Source organism: Equus przewalskii, chromosome 16 (genome assembly GCF_037783145.1).
Source record: "Equus przewalskii isolate Varuska chromosome 16, EquPr2, whole genome shotgun sequence".
Classification (NCBI taxonomy): domain Eukaryota; kingdom Metazoa; phylum Chordata; class Mammalia; order Perissodactyla; family Equidae; genus Equus; species Equus przewalskii.
In genome coordinates, this window is record NC_091846.1 from 75,919,295 (window position 1) to 75,945,118 (window position 25,824).

Consider the following 25,824-nt stretch of genomic DNA (forward strand, 5'->3'; position numbering starts at 1 on the left):
TATATTCTGTGGTAGCTCTTAGAAATCCAAATGTTTATGTGAACAGCGTTGTTTTGATACTTGAACAGTCATCCACATATATACCCACATCTCTATACCTCTGTATCTATATCCACATATTCTGTAATCTCTAAACAGAAAATAATTATATGATTGACTAATTTATACACTCTTTTATCCACAAATATTTACTAAGCACCTGCTATCAGCTGAACACTGTGTTTGGATATATAAAGACACCATGACCTCAGAGAAAGCCTAGGCTAGAAAGTCTATTACTTGTTTTGAGAAACAAGTGGAAAAAATTTCTAATGCAAAAATGTAATGGCAATTGTGAGGGAAAGGATGAAAGAGACTTGGATGAAAGATACTGGAGAGATAACTCATGAGTACTGAGAATCCTACATGGGAGGAAAAGACCAAATAATATAGAAAAAACAGCTTGACTCTGTAATGTGGAAGGCATCCAAAAATCCCAGGATAATTTTGGGGCCTATCTGGTGTAATTCCTGAATTCCAAGAAGAAAGAAAATATAGCACATACTTTGTGATGGGAAAATAAAATGAAAGAATAAAAATGAAATCCAATTCTTTATGGAAAAGCCTGGTAGCTAGATGGCAGTGGAACAGTATTGTAAGCTTGGAAAGACCAGGCCTGGAACCAACAATACTGTGGCAAGCCAAGGTAGCAACCATCTGCTTGTGAAAATAAAGATAGTCTTGGAATTGCAAAGTTCTGGAAGTATTCTCCCTGGGCTGGTCTTGGCTTGTTGGCTCTAAGCCCATTTGTTGTCCTTTCCCAGGGTCTCTGTCCTCAAACCAAGCTTCCCAGGCCCCCTTGCCAGCTGGCTTCTCAAAAGCTTCCAGTAATAGGAGGTCCTGATAGGAGGCAGGCAACTGGGAGGAAAGGAGAAACTGGCATCTTTCTTCCACCACTCTGCGTCAGGTTGCATCCCGGACTACCACTGACTGTCTCTTCTATGGTTCCAGCTCCCACCATGGTCCTAGCAATACCACCTGGTCCTCTGATCCCTCCAGCCCTAGGGGAAATAGCTGCTTCTTGTTATTGCTGATCAGTAGGCTGCCTCGTGTCTTCCTGCACCTTTGTCACTAGTTTCCTGTCATTGGTCCCTCAACTACTGAACTGCCTCACATGGATGCTACTTCACTGGTAAGACCCTGATACATTGTCCGTGTATGCCATCTATCAGTATCCTGAGTGTTCTAGGAAATGACCATCAAATCAGAGCAGATGGTTCAGGGAACACTAAGAGAAAGAAGGACTAGGGGAATGATGGATCTTGCAAAAGATTATTAAACATTAATCGGATGATGATAATGAAAATGAGAATTTGAAAAATTATTGATATGTAATGCTTCTTAAAGCAAAAGAGACGTATGATAAGAGTGAGTTTAATAACATTCTGGAGACAAATAATTTTAGACTTTCAGAGAAAAGAGGAGATGGGGAATTCAAAGTGTTCTTAAGATTTCATCTTGGAGCAGGGAGGCGATGGCAAGTAAATGTGGGGGGCATGCAAAAATTATTTAGTATTGATATGTTTTTATGAAATATGAAGAAGTTTTAGAAAGCATACTGGAAACTCCAACTTCACAGGAAAAAAAGAAAATGATCCCAGTCATGAAAATAAAGAAAGGGCAAAAGAAGAGAAACTAAAACTATAAAATATTATTAAGTATAAGTGCAACATAAAGATCTAGAATAACGTTACCACTTAAATGTCAATGGGTTAAAATGTCATATCACACACAAGGAGTATCAAACTCTGTTAGAAACAATAGCTCTCTATTATTTACAAAAACCCCACAAAACAAAGTGACAGAAAAAGTTTAAAGCACGTGCATTTCAAGGGCACACTGAGCAAATGGAAATGAAAATGAAAAGAAAGCCCCAGATGCCATGTTCACATCAAACAATATGGAACTCAAGGCTGAAAGCATAAGTGAGGGCAAAGAGAGCTAGTATATGTGCTGTTCAAATCTGCAGTCTTCGAATAATAAGCCTCTATGTGCCCAAAGAGGAGACAGTAAAGCACATTTTAGAGCATTTTTGCGGCAGGCATTACTTTGCCAGCGCTGCGGATGAGGGAGATAGAGTGGCATTGTGAGCTCATCGAATCAGGCAGCAGCTGGACTAATAAAGGAAATGCTCTCTGAGCTGAGGGATGAGAGTAATGAAGTAGATTTCTCTCGTCTCTTGTCTCTGCAAACTTATTAAGTGAACAAGGAATTTGCACCAACGTTACAAGGCTCCTGAGCATCACAGCCTGGCCACAGGTATGAGCAGCATTCCAGGCTCGTATGTGGGAGCAGAATCATCAAGGTGGGTACCCTTGCCTGCAGCAGTGGCGTCAATCACACCAATGGAGGGAGAGAGCTGACCTCTGCCTGCTGAGAGGAAGTTCAAATAAATGGTTTCTAGAGATTTGCTACAAGTAATAGCTAATTCATAGCAAAGTATCCCCAAAACACATGTATATGTTTGGAATTTCAAAAATATTTTTCAGAAGATCAAATAAAAGCAAGTGAAGTTGCCATCCTAGGCCGCTAAATCATAACAAAAGCAAAACATGCGGAATCTTCTCATGTGCAGGTGCTCCCAACCAAAATCTTTCCCAGAGCTAGTGCCCATACACATCTCCCAACTTACCAGCCCCTTCCTAGTGTACCACTATAAATTTACTTCCCGATTGTTTTTCCACATCGAGAGGAAGGATTGCAAAGAAAGAATAAGTATTTGGTGGCTGAGTGGATGTGAGAAGTAAAAGTGCAAGATGAGTTCAGATGATTTTAAGTTCTTAAGCCTAAATGACTAAAAGAATGCTATCTCATCAATATAAGTAAAGAAGTCAGGGCAGTTTATCTCTCGGGAAAATTAGTATATTGCTACGCGATAGCCTGCTGAAAATGTTTGTTAGCTTCCCTGAAAAATGAGACTCACGCTCAGAAAATGGTCCAAGGTTTAGGATTTGGAAGTTGGAATAATTTGCATAAAGGGCTGTTTGGAGTCACGGGGATGTGTCATTTCAGGGAACAATGGAGAACAGATTTGAGGACAACTTGGGGAGAAGTCAAGAGAAGAAATCAACTAGGCAATCAGGTTCCTGTTTGTAGAGTTAAAGGTGCACTGAAGAATATATTATAACCAGAAAGCTGTGTTTTACCCAAACTCCCTGTGCTTACACATAAAGCACTCACACCTTTAGAAAAGATTGGGAAAATATTTTCATATGAAAACTGAAAGAGTAGAAGCTCATAAAAGACAAAGTGAGTAGAAACTGTAGGTAAATCATGCTCTAGAGTAGAGTGAGAAATGTTGGAAAGGAAAAGAAAAAGACAGCCCCTGAATAGTCAGCCCAAGCGGGAGCACAACAATTTTCAGCAGGTGAGAGGTATCCATATAAAAATATTCATGGAAATCCACCCAAAAGTAATTTACTTCAGATTTCTAAGGCCATTTTAAAAGAAATACATAACTTCTTTTATCCCACTTCCCACTCTACATTACCTCCTTCAATCACACACACACACACAAGAGTATGAGCCTGAAACACTGCAACACCTAGGCCACGTCAAGTTCTGAATTAGGGTCTGCTTTGTTTGCTTGTTTTGATAGAAATTATCTCCCCTGAACCAAAACTCTTTGAGGGCATGAATTGTATATGTTTTTTCCATCATGGTATTCTCTATGTCTAGAATGGTGCCTTGGACATGGAAGCTTACACACATATATATATATGCATATACATCCACACACATACATACATACATGTAAAACATATTTACATGTATTTGTGGCAATATACACGTAGATATATACACATACATAAAACGAAGCAAATTGGAACAAATGCATTTAATGTTGTTACTTAGGATTGAAAACATTAGATCACTAGTACATCAAGTTTTAAACAAATAAGCTGTGAAAAGAAAGTGACAGAGCATTTTAGCATCAGTTGTGCAGATATCAAGACTCTGGACCATTAGATATCACCTACTATGGATGCACCAGAAAGACATCATTCACTGGATAAGACAAGTGTGGGGAGAACCATGAAACTGTCCTGACATCAGAGTGAAAGCTTGAAATGAGACCCTGGCTCCCCCACCTTCTGGCTACGGTGACTACATTTCTTTGGACTTTAGTTTTGTTTTTTATATAAAACTAAAAATGTAGATAATAAGAATCAAAGATCACTCCAGATCTAAAGATATTTCTATTGCTTGAACACACGCACAGTAATTAAAATGGAGCTTTGCGCAAAGTCATGATTAATAAATGTTGCCTGAATAAGTACCAGAGGAGGACATAGGAAACTGAGTCCCATCCAGCGTTGGAAATTCAAGATGATCACCAAGAAAGTTTAGTACAAATGTTGGGGGTTTTGCCTAAAATCCCCATAAAAAACGTTCCCTTAGGCAGTTTTTCCTAATGATTTATAAAAATCTGATAAATTTCTCTTTCTAAGACATTATGTAGCACTAGTGACAGATGGAAATTCATCTAACCTGGAATTTCTTATGGCAAGATCTAAAATATATTTATTTCTTATCCCCTTCACTTAGTGTAGTAAAAATTAAGCACTCGATTGTACTCAATTATTTCTTTAGGTGAAATAAATTGAATACTGAATTTATGGGGATTAATTGTCAATACATTAATTCATCTTTATCGTCCTGGAATCAAAGGTCTTGTCTTAAACATCTTTTGGCAGTCAGAAACTTCCAAACATCTATTCTAATTAGTATTGGGTTCTGTAGGGCCAACTAGAGTTTTGGACTGCCCAGCACCCTTCTTTCTGGGAAAAAGCTCCTCTCAATCTACAGGCAGTCAGGTGGAGCTCTGAGCTGAGGAACCCAAGGGCTCAGACATTACCTACACTAGGGTGATCAGTTATCTCACACGGGAACTGGAATCTTGGGCAAAGACATTCATAAGAGGTAAAGGCCATTGGAGACTTTATTCTTTTTAAAAATTTTACATTCTGTTCAGTAAGTGGTTCTTACTGTACATTGTAATCACCTCTAATGAAGTTATCCAAAAATAAGTAGAAAAAGAGAGAGAGAAATAGATATTAGAGATTAGCAAGAGACAGAAGAGTCAGTAGTGAAATTCTAATATAATTTCTCTGGGGTGAAGCACAGCCAGTAGGTTTTATTTTCCATTTTTACTTTCCATATTTTTATTTTCATAATACATTCTAATTATTTTTTCTTACTCTATGGTAGATGTTTAATTTATTCTTGAAAAAGTAAGTATTTTTTATTTGGTATGCATGCATTTTAAGTTCTCTTAATGGTATTGTGCTAAATATGTTATATTGTTTCTTTCTTCACTAAGCAAATGCTTTTAAGATCCATCCGTGTTGCTGTGTATACATCAAATCCATCACCTCTAACTGCCTCTTGTAACTGCTGCGTAAGACTCCTTGGTGTATACCTATCAAGTTTAACTTTCCTTTCTCCCAGTGATGGAAAGCCAACTTGAAACCAACTCACTGTAACACAGATAACACTGCAATAAATATTCTTGAACATGCTCCCTTAGGAACCTATGAGAGAATTTCTTTAGGGTGTATAGCTAAGAATGGAATTACTGTGCTATATGCATAATTTGGTTAAATGACAGATTGCTCTTATAAATGGCTGCACCAGTCCACACTCCCAATAGCAAGGCATAATGTTTTATATATATTCTCACATCCTCACTAACCCTTGGCAACATCTGACTTGTTAATTTTTTTCAATCCAAAACTTCAAAGAAGATGTTATTGTTCTATTTTTCATTCCGGTATTTATCAGTGATTCTAAGTATCTCTTCAGGAGTCTGTTAGCTTTAGGATTTTTTTTTAGCAAGATCATCCTTTCATAGCATGCACTTATTTTTATATCAGTGTTGCGTTTGATTTATTGTTAATTCAAGGAATTCATTGCACATTTGGATATTAGTTTCCAGATTCGTACTTGAGAATACTTTCTTTGTATTGCTATCTGTCAAGTGATTTCATCCCTGGGGTCCTTAACCTGACACCCCAAGGTTTTTTTCCATAGCTTTTGCATTAGTGCCTTTTGAAAGTTCTGCAGGTGAGTCTACTGTGCAGCCAGGGTTCATTCCCGGTTCAAAACCAGCTAGCTGGCTAATACTCACGGGTTTTGCTGCTGACGTCTGAGAGGTTGTGTTCTCGTCCTCCCCAAGGCTGCTCATCCAGCCTTCTTTTAATTCTTTGAGCTACTCACCATCCTTCCAGTAAGTGCCTTTCTTCCTTAAGTTAATCAGAGTTGGTTCTCTAGATTTTAATTGAAGAAAACTACTATGAAATTTAGCATGAGAGAGTCGACGGCGGGTTCAGACCCTCGAGGGATCACAGAGAGCCATCCTACCCCATGCTTGGAGGAAGAAGAATTGGAAATATTTGGTGAAGAGTATTAGTATCAACTACAAACGACCTTCCTCACTGGACCAGCTGGAAGTCATAACTTCTTACCTGACTCTCACGCTGACTCAGAGGTCCTTGAATGAAAGTGAGCCTGAATATTCTTCAGAAAAACAATCATAATATTACACACAGGGACTTTGAACTTTCCATTTATCCTATTAACTGTGAAATGGGGGAAAGGAAATACCCAACATTTTCAAGGCCTCTTGGACCCAAGTCCTAGGGATTTAGGATTATACTGGAGATACACGAGTGAGAATAGAGCATAGAGAACCGATAGTAAATGCAGTTTGACATTTATACCCCACTCCCTATGACACAACAAGTTCACCTTGTAATTGTTTTCCCAGGGACTGAGCACATAAACAACGTGGATACCTTCAATAATTTGCAAAATTTCCATACTAATTAGTCATTTGTCATCATAGTTGCAGAGACCAATAGAGGATAATGAAGCCTTGACCCCCCATGTCAAAATAATAAAATGTGGTCTTTAACTAAGAAAGAGCCACAGTTCATTTTGCATGGCTAGCCTCAGGTCAATATTTTTTTAACTTATTCCCTTGCTTCTCCTTCTCTATAATTAAGACTAAAATCTCAGCCTCCTCAATTAACTTCAAAATAAATTGTGATATTAATGGATGTAGAACCCATAATGGAAGAGGCAGCTATGATTCCTTTGATTCCTGCATAAGACATTGGGCTTCATCTTGGCTGGTATGCAGGCTTAGACAGACCCCATGGGGGAAATAAAAACAGACTGTACTTGATCATAAAAGGCGTAGGTTCTAGGTGGGGCTCTGCCGTTAACTATGTGTGTACATTATACTCTTAGCACCTAGGAGTTAAGTGCTCAGAAATATTACTTGATTGAGTGATTAACTTGCTATATGATCTTGGGCAAGGGTTCTAACTACTTGAGTCCACATTTTGCCTAAACAAGGGAATTAGAGTAGATGATTCTAGGCTCTCTTCCAGTTCTGGGATTTCAATATATTGAGAGTTTTCTACCAGTGGTTACCATTTATAAAGCATATAACAGAATATTCTCAGACTTTTATCATGTACAGTCTCTATTCAAGTAAAAGTCTCCTGGTCCTTTGATCATATAGTGACTTAAATCTGAATGACCTGGCAATAATTCCTTACTTCTAACAGTCCAATGCACCTATAAAATTAAAAGAAATTATAAAATAAATGAAAACAAAACTAGAAAAAGAAATTTATTTCAAATCAATAATATTCAACTAAATTATTTTGTTGAAATTAAATTAAATGCTGATTTTAATATTAAAGAATATGATTTAATAATAAGAAAGATTTTGCCCTGTCTATTTCTATTTTGACATTTTCTCCCAAGTTAAATAAAATATACTAATATAGGAAATGCTTATTTGCATTGGTATATTTTATAAAATATTAATAACTTTAAAGCTTGACTACTTGAGCTAAGCAGTCATGCAGATGATCCAGAATATACTTATATTGAATGTTTAATTAAAGATACAGTCAAAACACTTAATGTGAAAATACAGACAAACTGAAGGCCTCTAAGAAAGTTTCCTGGTTAGTAGGGGATTTTGCATCACACTTGGAGAAATATGGATTCTGAGCATAATAGCTAACAAAAATATCAGGATTGTTTTGTAAGTGAATACTCGGAACGTATTTCTTTTATTGGGAAATTTAAAACTAGGAAACTAATGGAAGAAGCTAAATACTTCATCAAGGTTTTAAATAATCCTGTTATATACTGCTATGCTCTGATTTTCTTCCAGAAAATATAATCTGCAGAAATAAAGCTAAATATTCAACTAGAGATTTCTAAAACTGATGTAGATGAGAAGTGGTATAAATATGTGGGAACATCAGACACTCTCTCAGATCCTCGTTTTAGTTATCTTATTTATCTACTCAGCTGCTTTGAAGCAGGCAGGCGAAAATAATCTCTCCCCGTTCTGCCTTCCCTCGGTGTGCAGTGGTGATGCTAATGAACACAACATTTTCAAAGAGAACAGAAGAAGACGGAGACAGAGAAACACCAGGGCGTGGAAAGCAAACCAAGCAGATGACCTGCTCGCCTGCAAAGAGATCTGGCTGTCCGTCTAAAACAAGAAGAAGGAAGAATACTTTTTAAAGTTATACATTTCTGGTGTTTTGGAAAAGATCAATGTTTGTCAGTATGATACTTGTATGATTTAAAAGGAAAATTGTAGGTGTACCATCCTTTCAATTAAAACCAGGGAAAAATGTTAATGGACAAATGAGCAGGGTTCAACTTGTAGGCCGTTCTCATTAGAGCAGTTCTCTCTTCTCTAAGTGATGACTAGAAAGATGTATTTGATGCCTAGGAGCTTTGAGATCCGTTCACCGTAGTTTGCGGAGTGGGGGGAAGTAAGTAAACCTTTTAAGAACACTGAATTCCTAATATTTTTAATTTATAGTTAATGATTGGTTTTTAACACACAAACTACCATAGTGGTATCTGGAATGAAATCATTGATTATTGAAGTAGGAAGGAACCTTAGACATGGGCTAATCTTCAGAACTGAGCCTCACTCAGGCTTAGCTTAGTCATTAGGAGCATAGGAAGTTTTGTTACACGAAACTTAGGGTAAGGTGTTAGTTTCATGATTAACTGTAGCATGGCCAGGGGTAAGATATTAACCTTCCTAAGCCTCATTATTCTTATCTATAAAATAAAAATGATAATATCTATCATATGACGTTGCCATGAAGATTAGGCCAGATATGAGTATAAAGTACACTACAAATGAAAAGTAACTAATAAATGGCAGCTATAGTTATTAATGCTTGAAATAACATGATTAATTACTATTCCGTGATGGCATATGCCATAGAAAACATATGTTCTGCACATTATTATCCCATATAACATTACCCATCACAAACTATTGCAAAAAGAACACTGGATTAACAAGATAACATGCATTCTTGTCTTGACTTTGATATCAACTCTATCTGTGATTTGGGGTACATCACTATAATTTCTCTCTATCTTTGTTTCTCATAATTAAAACATAGAATAAGCCTACACATTCTTTAGGTGCCCTTCTAGATGTAAAATTATATCATTATCTAGTTTTGTCTGTGTTCCTAGTCTCTGAAGGATATGTAGAGTGCTCACACCTTTTATACAAGGTAGGTGAAGGCATTGCTCTTGAGTTGACACAATACTATAGCCACTAGTGGAAAAATGACTGAATCTTGCCTTTGTCATTCCCTGTACATTTTCTATTGCCCTGTAACAGAAACAATCAGTAAAAAAATTATCATATGACAATTAAGATGAGGCAAGGTATTGGGTGCGCTGGGAGACCAAAATTTTGAAAGATAAATATACACATAAGAAGAAGACTAACTTCATTCGACCCCAAGCATAGTTTATGGCAAATATCAGATGCTAAATTCATGCTGAGTATATAAATAAAAGAAAAAGGGATTGAATGCTAACTATTTCAGAGATGGATCAGACTCAGAAAGCAAGGAGACATCCAGCGACAAGTAAATACTTGTTGTCCTTCCATCCTGTACTGTGTATTGTTTATAGACAGGCTATTCTTTTATTTTATAGCCTCAGTCATTGTAAGTATTTATGCATTCCGTAAGTTAGGAGATATAGAGAATATATGTATATACACAAAGCAAAATGTAACCAAGAAGGAAAGAATGAAAAGCATAAATAATAGAAAGTCACTTTTTCCTAAAACCTTTTGGAATCTTTAGACTTGTGTTTGGACTTTAAATTAGTTCACGGATTTAGACCATTTCTCTCTCTTAAATGCTAGTCCCCCTCGTCTCTGACAGTACGTGCAAGAAGGAAGAGATGTGTATTTCAAGATCAGGTTTTGGGGATGACTCAGGGCTCTACCACATACCACCCTGACACAAGCCTGTTAGAATCTTATATCACTTCCACAGTTCCATATTTGACTTCTCACCAGCTGCTTGCCAAGGATGTGGTATGGTTCAATGAGACTGTTTTGTTCGTTTCTTTCATTCATGTAAGAAGTGTTATTGAATGCTTACTAGTTTCTAGGCCCTGTGACAGCTCTTTGTGATTCAACAGTGAACAAGTAGCTCCTACGTTCAAACCTTACTTACCAACAACACGTCTTGTGTTCGTGTAGGATCTAAGGAACATAGGAGGATAAGCTGGGATCATCTAGAGACTTCTTACAAAGTTAAGAAAATGTTCAACCCAATCTCTCCCCTGGTTCCAAAATAAGTTTTAAAATGCAGTTTCAGCTGCTGTGCGTCAAACTGCTACCTGTGACTGAACTTGGATGTGAATATGGTCACGGGAAATGCTAAAGGAGGGGTAGGACACTCGTGAACCATATGAACTGGGACTCGCAACAGGTGTGAGTATTGCCCACCCACCACTGCAGTGAATTTAGGTGCTTTCCAAAAAGGAGTTGTTTCAATCTACCTATCCTATAAAAATGAAATATTAAACTCCTGCCAAACTTATTATAATATCTTAGAGGGTTTGTTTTTCAAGAACACATATTTTAGCATTTCCTTGTTGAAAAATCTTATGCGGATCCTTCTTACTACCTGATGAGATTCATACTCTAGCAGGAAAACTGAAATTCTTCACAATCTTGCTCCTACTGCCATCCTAATCCTCCCCGTCATTCACCATCTTTCAGCCGTAACTGTGTCTTTCTTCCCTGCTCTCCTGACACATAGGCCCTTTCACATAGCAGAGCTTTTACGTATGCTGCCCCGTTTGTCATAAATGCTCCATTGTTTTCTTGTAGCTGGCAAATTCCTACCCCCTCAGACTGCCCTTTTCTTTCCTCTGTGCTCTCACATACTTGCTAAGACCGTCTATCGAGCCCTTACCAGTTCACATTGTGAGGCGTTGTCTTACTTTGCCTGTTATCCTAACTAGGCATGAGTCTTCAAAGGCACAGTGTTTTATTCATTTATGTATTAACATCAATTTTGTGGGAACAAATGGATTGAAAGATTCAGGGTCTCTCTGAACTTCAAAGAGTAAATGTAGTTCTGTTCCAACAGCAGGAGACTTTAAGAAGGGAAATGACTCCAGAATGACGGGAGGCTGTCACAATGGAATTGTGAAGATACACTAACGCATGAGCTGACTAAGGAAAAGAGTATTATCTATTTGAAGAGGCTTATGTAGTTGCACAGGCTGTTCTCTAATGAGTGAAGATATAAACAGGTATGTATATACAAAGGAAAAATGACTAGGAACAGAAAAAGGATGGGAACTCAGGAGTAAGGTGATTCATTTGGGAGCAGTAACTATCCATGGAGCTCTATTCTTCCGCTGGGAAGCAGGATTCCTCCATGGGAAGCAAGATGAAGAAGAAAAATTGCAGTGTCCACCAGACCACAGAAGATGTGTCCTCAAACAGTGTCACTATACAAGGAGGCTGATTGAGGTGTTAAGGTGTATCAATCAGACAGGTAAAATTTCCTAGTTTCATGTACTCCCACGGGTATTAACTAGGATCCTGACAGGGTCTGCAATCCTGGTCATACTCCAGGCCACATGGAGAAAGAGATTAGCAAAGGATGGACAGGTTATTAGAGCCACAACCAAATAAGTTAGCGGGAGTCCCATCTCCAGTCAGGTACAAGAGTGCAAATCAGGGTCTGGGGAAGTCAGTTACTGGGCTGGGAAATTATAGCATGAGATATTGAGAATAGGTGGTCAGTGGGTGTATACGGATATAGGGTAGTGGAGGACGAAGGAAAATCCAAGTGGTGATTCTAATTTTATTGGCTGTTTTAGCAAGGTCCTCTATCAGAGTGAGGTTAGGGAAGATAAAAGTGGAATATAGGGTCACAAGGCAACATGGCTACTATAGGCTATTCAACCCTAATCAGCATTAATAAGGTAAATTAATAGAAACGTATTATCTAGAATAAAATATGTGATCAATACACTATTTTTGAACTGCCAGGTGCACACCAAAAATATCGTGTTAAGTTCTCAGCATAAACATTAAGGTGAAAAAAGACACATGAACTATTAGATGGAGATTAATAGCCAGAATTCAAGATAACTTCAAACTATGCTATGTAAATGTAGGGCTATTTTTAGGCGGAAAAGAGAAAAACATGAATCATTATGGCACTATTTAAATGTAGAAGAGGGACTGAATCTAGAATCTGTGAGGTTGGAACTGGTGCCAATAACGTGAAATCGGAAGGAGTTCATACTCTGTCTGAATACAAGGACCATTCCCTTTTCTCTAGTCATGGAGCTGCCCCTACAAAAATATGTCATGTGCAAAATGTACACTGTGATAAAACATGGCCATTGGTGAAATATATTATTCAATATATTAATGGGTAAAAAAGAAATTAGAATTCTCAACTCAGTGATATCTATGACTTTAAAAATCAATTCTGTGTTATTGCAAACAAAAACGTCAGGGACATCAGGATCCATGAATGAGAATTTATCAGGGGATAGCCCTAGGAAAAGACATTCTCATGGTCAATAACATGTATTTCCAATTTTCTCTCCTATCAGTAGTATATGAGTTTTGTTTCTTCTTTTCCAATTCTTATAAATCTTATTTCTTTTTCTTGTCTTGCTCCGCTAAGAACAGCCATTTTTGTCTCCTTTCTTATTTTAAGGGGAATGCTTCTAACATTTCTTCATTAAAAATTGTGCCTGTAAGGGTTCACCTACAGGAAATGGAACCACTCCAACTATTTTAAGTATAAAATTAGTTAATATAGAATGTTGAGTACTGATAAAGTATTTGAGAATGTTGCAGTAGTGGACTCTTGACCGTTCATCCAGGAAAATATATACGTACCTTGACATGGCTTTCCAAAACCTCCAGGAGTACAACTTCCACCTAACTTGCATCTTCCAGATCTCATATAAGTTTATCCAACTGGAAGAACTTAATTCACTTTCAGAACTCTATCTGTGAGAGAGGCTGGGAAATGCAGATTTTAGCTTTCAAGCCTCTGCAAAAACTCACTAGAAGAAGGTGTGCTGAGGGCCAGTCCTCCAGCTCCTCCACATCCATACATGCTCTTCCACGGACATTTGCCCTTTCAAACAGTGTCTTCCTCGTTTACACTCCCTCACTCCTTCAAAGCGAAATCTAGTCCCATCAACTGCTGTACACATCTCTGGAAGGCATCCTTCCCTCTTCCAGGTCAGTCTCAATCCCATCTTACTATGCTGTAACCTAAGGTCTTAACTAAACAGCCAACCTCCATCAACAGTCCTTTTAATTATGCTGTATAAAAGGGAAAAAGAAATTGTTTAATTTTTACAAATATATGCTTAGCAAAGGAAAGATGAAAATAGCAGTGGTTACTGGAGTTTTAGTTTCTGCAATTTATCAAGAGACCATGATTGACACTTAAAATGTGTTCTCTGTCCACCCATTTCATGTTTCCATTGCCACAGTAGGCATCTTAGTGGTATGAGTTCTTTATCTGGGGGGAGGTTTGGGGTGGGAGACCTAAATCTATTTCCACAGGGTCTGAGCCCTAATGGTCTTTCCTGTATGGACTTGCTGAAGTTTTCCAGGAACTTTTGCCACTGGACATGACAATGAAATAATATACCCCAAACGATTCGCTAGGATTCTAACACATTCATTCTCTCCCACATTGGCAGCAGCAGCCCAATTTATCCATGCTGGTCAGGATTAACAAGCCGAGGTAACAGAAGATTTTAAGGCCTATTTGATCGATGGCATGAGGAACCCAAAATGGCAAGTCCACAGTCTCAGTGGAAACACTGTTACGTCATGTGGTGACTCCTCTCCCTTAGGTCCTAGACTTCGGACAGAGCAGAGCCCAAATTCATAGTGGTAACATATAATTTACATATGGGCCCTTAGGTGTAAGAGCGACAGGTTCTATTGCTTCTTTCACCCTTGGGTTCCCCAATCCAATGTTCCTGATGTGAAGGAGACAGCATTAGTTCTTCACTGATCTGTCAATGCATTCGCTACATCCTATAGGACAATATCCCACACTCACAAGGTTATTTTCTCCAAGCTGATGCTGCATCTCGATTGTTAGTGAATCGGCTGCATCTGATAATTGGGTGCATAACATGAATGAATGCCATGATATGAGTCTATTGCCTTCTGTATTTTGCCATTAAAAAAGAAAAAGGAGAGAGATACTGGATCAGAAATAATGTTATATGGAATACTATGAAAGAGAATAAGGTGTTCAATAAGTTTACAGTGGTAGTTCTGGAAGAGATATAGCAAGCATGGAAGTCAAATCCATATTCAAAGTAAGGATTGGGGCCCCACTGTAAGGGAAATGGGCCAGTGGAGTCAACTTGCCATCAAGGAGCTTATGTCTCCAAGGGAACGGTGCCATCTCAGGGGCTCAGAGTCAGTCCATGCTTTGGTAGAGTGGGCCCTCAGCCGTGTTGTCATCAGTTCAGCTTTGTGGAGTGTAAGTCCATATTGCTGAGGGCTATATTTAAACTTAGAAACTTATGAGGTCTTCCTTTGGTTATCTTTCATTTATTTCCAATAAAATTGCATTGGGTCGGAGAATGTATGGTACCGGTTACTTTATTTGGTATTTGTTTGTTAATACTTGTCTTGGGATTTAACCACAATTTTTATAAATGCTTATGGTATTCTTAAGAAGAATTTATGTATATGTATTCTTTCAAACTAACATGCTGTTTTAACTTTTTAAAAGTAAACACACTATGAACTTTTGCCTATAAAATCTCTGACATGTTACTAGAAATCAACTTTAACCCAGAGTTTTCATAAGTCCTAGAATACTCCTTAAGACGTGCTGCTTAGGGCCTTCTGGTTATCAGATGCTGAGAGGAGTCTATCTGTAGACACGAATGTGTAAAATTTAGTAGCTTTTGTAACTGTCCCATGTTTCTTTTGTTTGTTTGTTTTCTCTGCCTCTTTCTCCAGACAGTTGGCAGTAAAATCTTGACAAGTAAAGAGCTCCCTGGGCTTCTTTTCTAGGTCATAAATGAGAACTGGGAAGGTAGGGATCCATCCTACACCAAGCATGGAGGAGATTAAACAACAAAGAGGAAGAAATAGAAGGTACCGGCTTCTGGAGGGGGACGAAGTGGCTGAGTTCCCCTGAGTCTGCTGGGAGGAAAAAAAGAAAAACGTAGGGAGAACATTTACAGAATGAGCCAGGGGACTAACTTCCTTCAGGCTCTGTCTTCTCTCTGCTCAGTCTCTAGAAGAGAGAGAAATCCATTCCAGTGCTGCTGAGGAGTCTGCGCAATTTAACACCTTGACTAACACCCTTGCTAGGAACCAAATCACTGAATCCTGCAACACTTCACCCAGATTGCATAAAAAATAAGTCCTCGGGCTTCTGCTGAGTGGTCTGAGGGAAAACCCCCCTAAATTTCCTAGAAATTCAATGTTTGATTTTGAGGTTGGCGAGGCACACTCCTCGTTGCCTTAGAGGGCCCTTGGTCTGATGGAAAGTTAATCTTTCCAGGGGGTAACTAAGCATTTCTCAGTGACATTCTCATCTTCATCTCTACCCTAGCTTTCCTGCTGGTGCTCTGGATTAGATATTTGCTCTGAAACCACTTTTAATTTTAGTGTTGTTTGGCATCTGGAGAGCTGGGAGCCTTCCAAACCAAGCAAGCCATGATTTATTTTTGTTGAACAGCCCTTCCTTTATGTATTCCTGTCCTCTCGCATTTTTTAATAAGCAGCAGGAGCAACCAGGTAACACTTGCAACACCCTGGTCGGAAATCTGCTCAACTAAGGTACCCAGTAAATTAGGTATTCTGTCCACCTTTCACAGACCTGCAGGTGACAGTGCTGCCCTTTGCGTCTCTAAAATAACAAGCCCACACCTTGTCACTTCAAATCATAGCTCCAGTCGTTGCATACAGGAGAGTTTTCAGTCTCTAAAGCCCCACATTAAATTCCAGGATTATCTCATCAACCATCTTCAGCCAATGGCAATACAAGAAGAGGAAATGAGGAAGGGGAGGGGAGGAGGAGGGGAGGAGCAGCAGACCAAGTGAATGGAGGATAAGTGGAGGGGAAAAAAATCATTAAAACTACCCTGTGCCTGGCATAATGTTTGGTAGGGACAGTGCAGAATCCAGAATAAAAATACGATTTTAATCATTATTGTCCTGTTTTATATCTCAGCTCCAGATCTGGCATTACCTAACTATAGACTTTAAGAACATCTGTTTACTTCTTGGGGTCTCCAGTTTTCTTCTGAAAAATGAGGATCTATAATTCCCTTCGGTTCTAAAATCCTGAGCTTGTGCTGCGTTTGGAACACTTTTGCAAAGAATAAACTATGCATTCCTCCCTGACCTCAATGCCAAGGATGATCCCCTAACAGAGAATCACCCTGAGCAAGCTGCAGGGTCCTTGGGTCTCCTCCCAGCCCTCAGTTTGGATGTTACAAATGTGCTCTCTCTATTCGTAATCAGGGAGACATGACCTGTTGGTGCTGTCACTGTCTTTGTCCTGTGTTCAGCTTTTCCATCACTACAGTTTTTCAAATTGAGCCGCATCAACTTTGAGAGTAAGCAGTGACCAGAATCTCATCTGCCTCCTTGTTGTCTCCTCCTAATTGATAACAGACTGCTTAGTAGTGACCATATCTTCTAACACTTAGAAGACAAAAGGGAGTTTTGTCTTACCTCATGTGTCACATATCCTGCTGGAGTCTAATATCATGAGATATTTTTTAAAGAAGTAAAAAAAAAAAATGGATGTTTTTAAGGCCATATTATCAACATTATTTTCACCTACGCAGAGAAAGAAACATTGAAAATGTTGTAAGCCACTGAAAACCATCCTGGAAAAGCATAACAAAAGGAAGTCCATACAGCAAATTGCAGTATCTCAGAGATGGAAAGAAGAAAATATATATTGAAGTAAGTTACCTTTTATAGAAATCTATTAAGTATTAAATAAGCATGCAAGGGACAGTCTCTGAACTCCTAAAAGCACTTCTCATTTAACTGGCACCTATGCCAAATTTATTTATACCATTAGCTTTATGCTGAACTATCACATTTATCCAAGTACATTGTAAGTTTCTTAAAATCAGAAGTTTATTTTAGGTACTTAATCTGTATGTGTTCCTTCAATGATTACTAGAAATTACCATTGACGAATTACTATATGATGTGTAGGATGGAATCTAAAGTAAATTTCCAGGTTTCTAATTTTAGGAAGCTTACAGCTAATTGAAGGAGAGTGCCGTGTTAGTGTGTGAGGTTATGAGTCACATTACTTCGTTCTCTGAACTTGGGGTCCCAGGTGAATTATTGGCCTCTTGTTTGGTGGTTTCATCATCTGTAAAAAGGGGCTTACAGTACCTGCCTCAGAGCTGTGAAGATGACATAAAGTAAACACATATGGTGTACCCAGAACATTCTTGGCAGTCAACAATCATGAGAGTCCGTGTTGTCTTTCCTGAAAAAATTGCTTGTTTAATAAGCATTAATATAACATACTTTGTGCCAGTCAATGTTATGAAAGCTTCATAAATATCAACTCACTTAATTGTCTCAACTACCCTATGAAGAAAGCACAATCACACCCCATTTTACAGATGAGGACCTTGAGACCCAGAGATGTGAACAGCAAGTTACAGAGCTGGGTCTTAACACTTGTCAGCCTGGCTTCAGAGTCTGTGTTCTCAACCGCTCAGGTACGATACTTTGGTTTACAAAGCCAGGCATTTGTGAGAGGATAGTCTACCAGCATGGTCTTATTTGTAATTTATAAGTAAAATTTGAAAATTGATGTTTTCATTTTTAATTTATGATGAAGATTTTTTACACTTACTTTTCAAGGCACTTCTTTTGAAAATCTCTAAATTTCCTTTTCCTGTTAATTTAATCATCCATTGTTGATTTGCTGTACAAATATACACTCTACTTATTTTATTAAAAGTAATAAATTTTGGCTGCCAAAATTTGTAAATATATATTTCCGTTCAGTCATTCAACAAATACTTATCAAGAGCTTATTATGTGCAAAGTCTTATGCTAAGCACTTGTGACATAAGGAAGAAGCATCATTTGCCTTTTGAGGGATCAGAGTCTGCCTAAGGGCACAGATATTTCAACAAATATGTGTACTAAAAGGATATCAGTTTGATCCTTCGAATCTTTTCTTCATTTACTAACTGTGAGACATTGAAAAAACACAATATCTGTTTCTTTCAATTTCCTTATGTATAAAATTAAGGTAACAATGCTATCTACCTCATGGAGTTATTCATACAGAGGACTCATGGAGTAATCCGTGTAAAGTGCCTAGCAAAAAGTAAGGTGTAATAAATTTTACCTCCAGATTAGAGGCAATGTTCACAAGTAAACATAAGACACAAGAAAGCAATGAAAAGGCTATAAATAGAGGTATAAATAAGCACATAGGAGTAAAGAGTCAAATCGATTTATTATGATTACCCAAACCAGAAGAAGTTTAGCGAGTGTTGGGCTTGAGGTTGTGTAAGCTTTTGTCCACTAGAAATTCATGTGACGAAGGGAATTTCTAGGCCAAAAAACAAGGACGAGGTTGAGAAATAGTAATTTCAGTAAGTTATCCAAAACATCAGCCATTTCAAATGGAAGGAGGACAGAGCAAGACATCAAAATGTACTGTGCTATTAGATTGAGAAATAGAAAAGTATATACAGTTCATATTTATAGTCATTCTTATATCTGTGTTTACTCTGCAAACTGAAGTATTAACCTCTGAGAAATAAAGATTTTTGTGTTGGTGATTCTGTCCATGTGAGTTCAAAACTGGCACATTCTTTAATAATCCTTCATAACGCTTATTGTTTATTTGAAGAGAACTAGAGTGATAGAGGTCTAAATTTACAGAGATCGACACATGAAGTCATTGAACAGATTATTAAAATGTGTCACAAGCTGTGAGAACAGTAAGACAGACAATATCGATGTCACCACATGGGTGTAACTCCCACCTGTTCTAATGAGGGTCGGAGACAATGATCATGCAAACCCTTCAACAGCTACCTCTATGTCAAGGTTATAAACTCTCATAGGATTTGGTTCATTTCATTACAACTTTCTTTTTTTTTTGGAGGAAGATTAGCCCTGAGCTAACATCTGCTGGCAATCCTCCTCTTTTTGCTGAGGAAGATTGGCCTTGAGCTAATATCCATGCCCATCCTCCTCTATTTTATATGTGGGACACCTGCCACAGCATGGTTTGATAAGCGGTGCAAAGGTCCATGCCCGGAACCCGAACTGGCAAACCCCAGGCACCGGAGCAGAGCACGTGAACTTAACCACTACGCCACTAGACCAGCCCCCATTGCATTATTACTTTTGATAGTAAAAGTAACAATATCATTTGAACCTCTTACAATATTGGGTGTTAGGATTTTATTTTTAATTCCTTTATGCTCATTTTCAGAAGAGACTCAGAAATAGTAAATGATTTGTCCAAGGTTGCACAGCTAGTAAGTAATGGAACTGGAACTCTAGTTTTGATGTTTTTTCTGCTACACCACAATGCTTGAGTGTGTGCACATGTACATACACACACACACACAGCCCATGACTGAATAAGAATGAATCAATCAATGTAATAAGCAAAGCTTTGGAAGTCAGTAACCGCCAGAGGGTAATGCACTAATGATACCATCAACTGGTACCCAGAAGATGAGGCCAGGATTGTACTCATTCTCACTCCCTTCATTTCCTCTATGCTTTCCCATCTTCAATTACTTAATCTATAAACTGATTTTATTTTAGCCCAATTGTAGCCCATAAGATGGTCTGTAACAGAGGGAGAAAGTGAATTTTCTAAATTTCTTCAGAACATAATGCCGAAATATAAGATAATTGCAGAGATGACTTAGAAAAATCATAGGTTATATTGTACACACCTTGGTCAATAAATGTTACCAGCTTTATTGAAGTATAATTGACCTACAATTGAAAGTGACCAATTTTAAATGCACAATTTTGATGAATTTTCCAAATGTGTATAGTCACTTAACCATGGCCACAATGAGATATTGACCATTTCCATCACATCCAGAAGTTCCTTCGAGCCCCTTTGTAGCCAATTCTGGCTCTTGGGAACTATTGTTCTGATTTCTGTCACTAGAGTTTTGCCTTTTCTAGAATGACATATAAATGGAATCATAAAGTGAGTAGTCTTGCATCTGATCAATCAATGGCATTTGGATATTTATTAAATTTAGGATGTAGATAAGTGCAAATTCAACAGAACAGATAACCTTACCAGCACCACGAAGAAGTCCACCTGGCGATTGTATCTTTTCTGTGTTTACATTTTCAATATTTTATGTGAAATATAACCTGGCTTCAAAAAGGAATTTTCCTGCAGCCCCAGAAGTTTGTGACATGAAGGAAAGTTAACTGTGACTAGAGCACATTGTTGGTTTTAGCAAAGTCTCATTTAAGCCTTGAAAGATCACAAACATTCATTATACGTGTTAACGCCGAGGAAGCAGACAGTGGCTGATGTGGACGAATAATAAAAGTATTTTGCTCTTGTTGGAGCAATCATAGGAAAAGCATATTACATAAATATATATAATAAGGCTGTCCCAATTCTCTGACATACTGAAATGTTATCAATTATTGTTTAAAATGTTTCCTTATTTTGCCAATTGTTTGGTTTTATTTGCTGTCTGTGTTTTATTTGTGGTTCTTATTCTTTATTCATAATGGAACCGACATCTATTTTATGCCACAGTGCCTTGGGCTGTGATCATAACCATTCAGACAGAGAAACCAGAAGGGATTGTCAGAAAAGGGACGAGGAGGGAATAGATTCAAATAAAGAGTAGGTTTTCTCTGTGCCTAAACCTCTTCCCCTCCACGTCTATGGACAACCCAAATCTCTCTATTCACTGCCCTCATCACAAGACCTGAGTTTCTGAGCCCACACTTAGGTTACCCTCCTTTCCAATCTGGGAAAGGTGGCTGAAAGGGTTAAATCACACCTGGGATCCATCAGTCCAATCAGCAGACAACCAAGAGTCAGTAAAATAACACTGATCCACTGTGGCTCTGACTTGAAGGCCTCTGATGTTCAAGACCTTGGCTTTCTCACTTGTGTGTTTCTCACCTTATGTTTTCCTAAGCTCTTCGTTTACTAACCATACTAACCACTGCGGAGTCAAAACCACCACAAAACATCATTCCCACCCTAGTGGGCCTCACAGGAAAAGGAAGCATACATTACTAACTCCAGGCTTGCTTTATAAGGACCATAGTACAGACATGCATAGACCTATGAATAAAAAGAATGGGTTCCTCATGCTCTCTGGGCAGATCAAAGAAAGATGCAGATGAGCTGTGACATTTGAACTGAGACTTGGAGGGAAGACACAGCAGGCAGGAAGAACAACCTGCGTGAGAGCAGAAATGTGAAAGTTTATCATGCATTTAGGGAAACTAATGAGTACTTCACTTCACTATCAAGCTATGCCTAAAACATTAAGAAGTTAAATGTTCATTATATTCCCAAGCTGAAAGATACGAGATGGTTACAAATGTTCAGTCTGTGCATCTGGAAAAGAACCAAATTCTTAACCCATTTAACATTATTATTAAACCCTTAATTATCCCTGGTTAAACGTTCTTTAATTTGCATTGACTTCCATTTCGTGAAACCGGAAGCCTCCTAAATCAATCAGCGCATCTGGGGAGGCGGCTGAAATCGAGGCGCTTTCTTCATTCTGTTAGATCTTGTCCTGCTGAGAGGCCTCGCTTATGTGCCCTTTTTCTCAATATTCCCTCATCCAGCTTCATTTTCATGAGCTTTCTCATCCTACACCCCACAGTTTGCTACTGACATCATTTCCTTTGCTTTTATTCTCTAATGAGGTCGAGGTCTGTATTTGCATTGTCTGTTCCATCTACCTGTTAACATCCTGCCAGGGTAGGGTTCTGATTAAGGGCCATTTATGATTAGGCTAAAAATTTCCTGCTTGTTTTTTTTGCTAAGTATCTTTTTAGCACACGATGATATTAAAATACAGCTGAACTGTGTCCCACTCTCTTATAGCTCAGACCAGAAGCTAAACTCACATACCTTCCCAGACAGTCTTAATTTCAAGGAGAGTTCTAAAGATAATCCAAAACTGTGTCTAAGATGAACAGGAAAACAATTATAGCACCTAAAATGATAAATAAGGCAAAACAAGACTCTTGTTGACATGTCATCATCACCATACTCAAAGCTTTACAGAGTATTATTAGCATCTTTACGTTACGGCAAAGATATGAATATAAAATATGGCTCTTGGATTTGAGAAAGTTATAACTAAGGTTAGAAACGACACAGTAAAATATGAGCCCTAAGTATGAAGTATATAAACAGTTGATGTTAATAGTATACATATGATTAGCTGCTCAATGAATTTTAAGAATAAAAATTGTTGCAGTCCTCTCTAAAAGGAAAAACATCACTTCAGGCTGACACGTAATGCATTCAACTGCTACACCATTCCCTAAAACCTAGACTATCAGATGCACAGCTTGCTTGTGCCTTAAAGTCACTGTCATATTAGTTTGCCAGCTACTGAGTGTTCTCTTCTCCAACCATAGTTGGGTAGGGGTAAGGGGAAACTAACGCTCATGAAGACCATCCGTCAAGTCTGGTGTTGTGTTAATGGTAAGCAGATGTCCTTTGAAATTCAAGTTAACTTGACTTAAAATCCGCCTCAAATCTCTAAGGCAGACTGCCTTCGATCTCGCTGGGAATTGGGGGTGGAGAGGGGAGGAGAGGAGGGATTCGCACTTTCTAAGCCTTCTCACAGCGATCCCTTGTGACAGGCTTGGGAACCGGCCTCTCTTTCGGTCCAGCATGAGGTTCAACCTGTGTGTCCTGGATGGGTGCTCTCGCGTGAGGGTGAGTTTCAGTTAGAAAATCTCTCTCTTTCTCAAGGTGCTGTGTCCTGGTGTCTAGCCTTTGCTTATGGACCTAGATCACAGCGTGATGTTTGCATTCTGTAACAATGCTGGTGATCTGCCTCAATGTCTAGCCAACTTCACCTGACCAAGAAATCAACTTGTAGCAGGTTAAGTGACCAATATTTAGAAGTTTTGACCACAACAAAGCCTAATTAAAGTCAGTGAATACACGTAAGGTAATCCTCAGCTTTCCAGCCTCATCTACAACCATTTCACCCTCCTCCTATATCACACAATTACAGTTCTGCATCCACACATCCCTCTTGCTCACGTGGCCTTTTTTCCTGAAAGTCTTCCAAACTTTCTCTGCTTATACAAACTCTCTCAAGATGCAGATACGGCATCACTTGGTCAGTGATGTCTTCGTAAACCCTAGTTGAGTGCCATTCCATATAACCTGAGCAGGTCACCAACTGAGAAAAAACTATACAATATTAAAATATCTGTGCATCTATCTCCTGCATTAGGTTATAAGCTCTCCATGTCATTTCAGACTTTTTCAATGTGTGATGATAATATTTCAAGGGGTAATCTTTGGGCTGCTATATATCTGGATACAATAAAAAACCCAAAGATTGTGACATTTTGTCTTTTGTTTCTAATTTGTGTCCCCAAAGCACCTTGCATAATTCCAATGGAAAATGGGTGTTTAATATATATTAGCAGAGCTGACTTGAGTAATGAGCTATGTTATAATAAGGTTGTATTATATCAATAATTAAAGTTTTAGTCAAATCTTGTGATAAAGAACAAGCTTAATTCACCCTAGAAAGGGCAAAAAGTCCTCGATAATGACAAGATTAAAGGCCTGTTAATATTTTAGGAAAAGTGTGATCATTGACATTTATCTATTATTCCTCCTATTTTTAATGCCATGTCACTTTAGGACTTAATATGTTACCTATATGAAATTCAGTTTCCCACTTATTAGAGTTTATTTGTTGGATGCCTATTGGATATAAATAACAGCAAATTTGGAGCTTTGGGAACACATGGTCCCATCTCTAAAATAGTATAATCTTGTGGAGAAGGAGCAAGGATAAACTACAGAGCATCTGTAAATCAAATAAAATGTGTATGTACTTGAGGGAAGACACCTGAGCTAAGGAATGACACAAAGTCTATTTAACAGAAATGGTCACACAGTCAGGGGAAAAAATGTCCCTTAAAAAGAAATATTTAAAATAATGATAATCAAGTGAAATGATGAGTGAGATCATAAAGAGAAAAGATGTTAGAAAAGGTTTTAACTAAGTCACGAAAGCAGATGACCCATTGACAGCACAGGTTATTCATGTGTTATCTCTTATTTCACACTACAGGATCCTATCTGCTTTCTTGTAAGTGAATAAAATGGAATTTATCGAACTCAAAATTCGTTTGCAGAGAATCCACTATGATGAAAATATACTTTTCTCAATAATAAAGTGATAATTAGGTTATTAATCAGACACAAGATTGCTTTCACTCTTGGTATCTCTCACTGTATAATTTTTACTCACTTTGCTCTTCAAGGACATATTTCCTGGAAGCTGCCAATTGGCAGACCCCACCGTCAAAAGCACACTTCAGATTAGGTCTCACATGAGCTTGTCAAGGAGAATGCTTACTGCTCAAAGGAAAACTATTGTTGATGATTTAATTTTATTAAAATCCCTCATCAGTTTGATATCCCAAATACAAAGGCATTTATTAAATTTCAAGGCCAAAAATATGTGGTGTTTGGGGAAGCAGTTTGTTCATATCTTGGTCCTCAGAAACGATTTTACCTGTGACTCCAAGCTTTCAGTGGAATCTTTACATAATACAGAGCATTCTTGAACAGTAGCCTGTAGAAGTTCATTACACAATTAGTATCTGTGACTTCTAGCTCAAGAAAGCAAACATTCTCAAATACCTACAATACTTTATCAAGTTGGGTCCAGTTTTTGATACTTACACACATTATGGTAGGTTGGTTTGAAATATTCCCACAATCAAGAGCAAGGTGTAGTGCCCAGTATGCTGGCTATAAATTGTTAATTTAGTAAAAGACTATCATTATGCCTCAAAGACGCCTCTGTGTGTGGCCCTGAACCAAGTGCTATATATCTGTCTTCCAAGATAAATTCCTTTATATAACTTCAGGAATATCCCATAATCAGGTCCCCATGTGGTTAAAGAGAATCAGCAGTAAAATAGCCAAATTAGGTCAAGATAGAACCCCTTGTGGAAGATATAGAATACACATATATATGAAAAAAGAAAACCCATTAAGCTAATTGCAATATTAACATATAAATAACCAATTCATATATGTATAGTGAATTAAACAATAAAATGAAAATAAGGGAGTAGTATTTATATAAATATTTCAGACACATTGTTGCTAATTTAATTTCACTCTAACATTTCAATAA